Below are 6,000 nucleotides of genomic sequence, written 5' to 3'. Positions count from 1 at the left end.
GAGCCTCTAACCAGCCCAGTTTGGACCAATTAATGGTGGAGGGAGCCTCTAAACAGCCCAGTTTGGGCAAATTCATGGTGGAGGGAGCCTCTAACCAGCCCAGTTTGGACCAATTCATGGTGGAGGGAGCCTCTAACCAGCCCAGTTTGGACCAATTAATGGTGGAGGGAGCCTCTAACCAGCCCAGTTTGGACCAATTCATGGTGGAGGGAGCCTCTAACCAGCCCAGTTTGGACCAATTAATGGTGGAGGGAGCCTCTAACCAGCCCAGTTTGGACCAATTCATGGTGGAGGGAGCCTCTAAACAGCCCAGTTTGGGCAAATTCATGGTGGAGGGAGCCTCTAAAAAACCCAGTTTGGACCAATTCATGGTGGAGGGAGCCTCTAACCAGCCCAGTTTGGACCAATTAATGGTGGAGGGAGCCTCTAACCAGCCCAGTTTGGACCAATTCATGGTGGAGGGAGCCTCTAACCAGCCCAGTTTGGACCAATTCATGGTGGAGGGAGCCTCTAAACAGCCCAGTTTGGGCAAATTCATGGTGGAGGGAGCCTCTAAAAAACCCAGTTTGGACCAATTCATGGTGGAGGGAGCCTCTAAACAGCCCAGTTTGGGCAAATTCATGGTGGAGGAAGCCTCTAACCAGCCCAGTTTGGACCAATTAATGGTGGAGGGAGCCTCTAAACAGCCCAGTTTGGGCAAATTCATGGTGGAGGGAGCCTCTAACCAGCCCAGTTTGGACCAATTCATGGTGGAGGGAGCCTCTAACCAGCCCAGTTTGGGCAAATTCATGGTGGAGGGAGCCTCTAAAAAACCCAGCTTGGACCAATTCATGGTGGAGGGAGCCTCTAACCAGCCCAGTTTGGGCAAATTCATGGTGGAGGGAGCCTCTAAAAAACCCAGCTTGGACCAATTCATGGTGGAGGGAGCCTCTAACCAGCCCAGTTTGGGCAAATTCATGGTGGAGGGAGCCTCTAAAAAACCCAGTTTGGACCAATTCATGGTGGAGGGAGCCTCTAACCAGCCCAGTTTGGACCAATTAATGGTGGAGGGAGCCTCTAAACAGCCCAGTTTGGACCAATTAATGGTGGAGGGAGCCTCTAACCAGCCCAGTTTGGACCAATTAATGGTGGAGGGAGCCTCTAACCAGCCCAGTTTGGACCAATTAATGGTGGAGGGAGCCTCTAACCACCCCAGTTTGGACCAATTAATGGTGGAGGGAGCCTCTAACCAGCCCAGTTTGGACCAATTCATGGTGGAGGGAGCCTCTAAAAAACCCAGTTTGGACCAATTCATGGTGGAGGGAGCCTCTAAACAGCCCAGTTTGGGCAAATTCATGGTGGAGGGAGCCTCTAAACAGCCCAGTTTGGGCAAATTCATGGTGGAGGGAGCCTCTAACCAGCCCAGTTTGGACCAATTAATGGTGGAGGGAGCCTCTAACCAGCCCAGTTTGGACCAATTCATGGTGGAGGGAGCCTCTAAACAGCCAAGTTTGGACCAATTCATGGTGGAGGGAGCCTCTAAAAAACCCAGTTTGGACCAATTCATGGTGGAGGGAGCCTCTAACCAGCCCAGTTTGGACCAATTAATGGTGGAGGGAGCCTCTAACCAGCCCAGTTTGGACCAATTAATGGTGGAGGGAGCCTCTAACCAGCCCAGTTTGGACCAATTCATGGTGGAGGGAGCCTCTAAACAGCCCAGTTTGGGCAAATTCATGGTGGAGGGAGCCTCTAACCAGCCCAGTTTGGACCAATTCATGGTGGAGGGAGCCTCTAAAAAACCCAGTTTGGACCAATTCATGGTGGAGGGAGCCTCTAAACAGCCCAGTTTGGGCAAATTCATGGTGGAGGGAGCCTCTAAACAGCCCAGTTTGGGCAAATTCATGGTGGAGGGAGCCTCTAACCAGCAGAGTTGGTGGAAATCAGGGTGGAGGGAGCCTCTAACCAGCAGAGTTGGGGGAAATCAGGGTGGAGGGAGCCTAGTATTAGCAGAATTGTGCAACGCTTATGGTGGATGAGTATGAGGATGCGGAGGAATTGGAGAGGTTGAGTACAGACATGGAGTTTCATGTTGGGGTGCTTTACACAGGTGGGCACAAAAATGACGGCTCTACCCAGTGGTGGTTCATTTTTATCAAAGTGAGCCGGTCGGCACTCTCAGCTGACAGACGGGTGCGCTTGTCAGTGATGATGCCACCGGCTGCACTGAACACCCTCTCAGATAGGACGCTGGCGGCAGGACAGGACAGCACCTCCAAGGCATATAGGGCAAGTTCAAGCCACAGGTCCAACTTCGACACCCAATACGTGTAGGGCGCAGAGGGGTCGGAGAGGACAGGGCTGTGGTCGGAAAGGTATTCCCGCAACATGCGCCTATACTTCTCACGCCTGGTGACACTAGGACCCTCCGTGGCGGCACTTTGGCGAGGGGGTGCCATCAAGGTGTCCCAGACCTTAGACAGTGTGCCCCTCGTTTGTGTGGACCGGTGAGAACTTGGTTGCCTACTGGAGGAACTGCCCTCCCTGCCGCCAACGTCACATGCTGGAAACATCTCCATCATATTCTGCACCAATTGCCTGTGGCAAGCATTGATGCGATTGGCCCTCCCCTCTACCGGAATAAAAGACGAGATGTTGTTTTTATACCGGGGGTCAAGGATAGCAAAGATCCAGTACTGGTTGTCCTCCATGATTTTGACAATACGCTTGTCGGTTGTAAAGCACCCCAACATGAACTCAGCCATGTCTGCCACAGTGTTAGTTGGCATGACTCCTCTGGCCCCACCGGAAAGTTCAATCTCCATTTCCTCCTCATCCTCCATGTCTACCCATCCGCGCTGCAACAATGGGACGATTCGAAGTTGCCTGGAAGCCTCCTGTATCACCATCACATCATCGGACAACTCTTCTTCCTCCTCCTCCTCCTCCTCCATTAAACGCAGTGAAGCGGACAGATGTGTGGACCTACTCTCCAGCTGTGACGGATCGGATGCTATCCCTAACTCCTCTGTGTGATCTGAGTTATCCCTGATGTCAATCAGGGATTCTCTCAGAACACACAAGAGCGGGATTGTAAGGCTCACCATCGCATCCTCAGAGCTCACCCTCCTTGTGGACTCCTCAAAGACCCGTAGGATGTCACAAAGGTCTCTCATCCATGGCCACTCATGGATGAGAAACTGAGGCAGCTGACTTTGTGGCACCCTAGGGTTTTGTAGCTGGTATTCCATCAAAGGTCTCTGCTGCTCAACCACTCTATTCAACATCTGAAACGTTGAGTTCCAGCGTGTGGGGACGTCGCACAAAAGCCGGTGTTGTGGCACATGCAGGCGTTGCTGGAGAGATTTTAAGCTAGCAGCGGCTACTGTCGACTTGCGAAAGTGGGCGCACATGCGCCGCACTTTCACCAGTAGCTCTGGAACATTGGGGTAGCTCTTTAGGAAACGTTGCACCACTAGGTTGAAGACGTGGGCCAGGCATGGAACATGTTGGAGTCCGGCAAGCTCCAGAGCTGCTACCAGGTTCCGGCCGTTATCACAAACGACCATGCCTGGGCCCAGGTGCAGCGGCTCAAACCATATTGCCGTCTCATCGAGGAGGGCATCCCTCACCTCGGAGGCAGTGTGCTGTCTGTCCCCCAAGCTGATCAGCTTCAGCACAGCCTGCTGACGTCTACCAACGCCAGTGCTGCAACGTTTCCAACTCGTAGCTGGGGTCAATCTAACAGCGGAAGAGGAGGCGGTGGCGGAGGAGGAGGAGGTGGCGGAGGAGGAGGCGGTAGAGGAGGAGGAGGAGGGGGGTGTTCTTCTCGTGTCCCTGCCAGGAATGTTAGGCGGGGAGACGAGGTACACCGGGCCAGTTTGGGAAGCAGTCCCAGCCTCAACTACATTCACCCAGTGTGCCGTCAGTGAAATGTAGCGTCCCTGTCCGCATGCACTTGTCCACGCGTCGGTGGTCAAGTGGACCTTTGTGCAAAGCGCAGAACTAAGGGCCCGCCTAATGTTGAGTGACACGTGCTGGTGCAAGGCGGGGACGGCACACCGGGAGAAGTAGTGACGGCTAGGGACGGCATAGCGAGGTGCCGCAGTTGCCATCAGGTCCAGGAAGGCGGGAGTTTCAACAAGCCGGAACGCCAACATCTCCTGGGCCAGCAGTTTAGCGATGTTGGCGTTCAAGGCTTGCGCGTGTGGGTGGTTAGCAGTGTATTTCTGCCGCCGCTCCAATGTCTGAGAGATGGTGGGTTGTTGTAAAGAAACGCCTGATGGTGCCTTTGATGGTGCAGGAGAAGGAGATAAGACAGGACCAGGGGAGGATGAGGTAGAAGTCAACAAAGTGGCGGAGGCAGATGAAGTGGTGTCCTGGCTCGTCCTCTGGAGTGCATCGCCAGCACAGTCAGCAGTGGCAGTGGCAGAGGCAGTGGCAGAGGCAGTGGCAGTGGCGTGAACGGCAGGCGGCCTTTGTCCTGCCGTTGCTGCCTGCCACTGATTCCAGTGCTTGGATTCCAAATGACGGCGCATTGAAGTGGTGGACAGGTTGCTCTTCTCAGAGCCCCTAATCAATTTCGAGAGGCAAATTGTGCAGACAACACTATATCTGTCCTCGGCGCATTCCTTGAAAAAACTCCACACCTTCGAGAAACGTGCCCTCGAGGTGGGAGTTTTTCGGGGCTGGGTACGAACTGGAACATCTTGGGAGATTCCGGGTGTGGCCTGGCTTCGCCTAAGCTGCTGACCTCTGCCTCTAGCTACCCTTTTTGGTGCTGCACCTGCCTCAACATCCACACTACTTTCCCCGCTTGACATCCCCCCTGTCCAGGTCGGGTCAGTGTCCTCATCATCCACCACTTCCTCTTCCAACTCCTGTCTCATCTCCTCCTCCCGCACAATGCGCCGGTCAACTGGATGCCCTGACGGCAACTGCGTCACATCATCGTCGATGAGGGTGGGTTGCTGGTCATCCACCACCAAATCGAACGGAGATGGAGGAGACTATAGTGTTTGAGCATCTGGACACAGATGCTCCTCTGTTAGGTTCGTGGAATCGTGACGTGGAGAGGCAGGTTGAGGGACAATGAAAGGAGCGGAGAACAGCTCTGGGGAGCAGGGACAGTTTGGGTTATTGTTCTGTAAAGCTTCGGAATTTTGGGAGGAAGGAAGACAAGACTGTTGGGTAATAGGAGGAGAGGAGGCAGAGTCTGACTGGCTGCTGGACAATGTGCTGTAAGCGTTCTCTGACAGCCATTGCAAGACCTGTTCCTGGTTCTCGGGCCTACTAAGGTTTGTACCCTGCAGTTTAGTTAATGTGGCAAGCAACCCTGGCACTGTGGAGTGGCGCAATGCTTGCTGCCCCACAGGAGTAGGCACGGGACGCCCTGTGGCTTCACTGCTACCTTGCTCCCCAGAACCATTCCCCCGACCTCGCCCACGGCCTCGTCCACGTCCCTTTCCGGGAGCCTTGCGCATTTTGAATTCCTAGTTAGAAATTGGCACTGTATACCAGTAGTAAAAATTGTGGGTGCACGTAACCCCAATATATTCTTTGAATTCCCAGTCAGACACTGGCACTATATGGCAGTAGCAAGAAATGAGGGTATTTGTATTCCCAATATACTCTTTGAATTCCCAGTCAGACAATGGCACTGTATACCAGTAGTAAAAATTGTGGGTGCACGTAACCCCAATATATTCTTTGAATTCCCAGTCAGAAACTGGCACTATATGGCAGTAGCAAGAAATGAGGGTATTTGTATTCCCAATATACTCTTTGAATTCCCAGTCAGACAATGGCACTGTATACCAGTAGTAAAAATTGTGGGTGCACGTAACCCCAATATATTCTTTGAATTCCCAGTCAGAAACTGGCACTATATGGCAGTAGCAAGAAATGAGGGTATTTGTATTCCCAATATACTCTTTGAATTCCCAGTCAGACAATGGCACTGTATACCAGTAGTAAAAATTGTGGGTGCACGTAACCCCAATATATTCTTTGAATTACCAGTCA

Source organism: Leptodactylus fuscus, chromosome 7, assembly GCF_031893055.1.
Source record: "Leptodactylus fuscus isolate aLepFus1 chromosome 7, aLepFus1.hap2, whole genome shotgun sequence".
NCBI classification, from domain to species: Eukaryota; Metazoa; Chordata; class Amphibia; order Anura; family Leptodactylidae; genus Leptodactylus; species Leptodactylus fuscus.
This window is presented reverse-complemented; position numbering follows the sequence as displayed.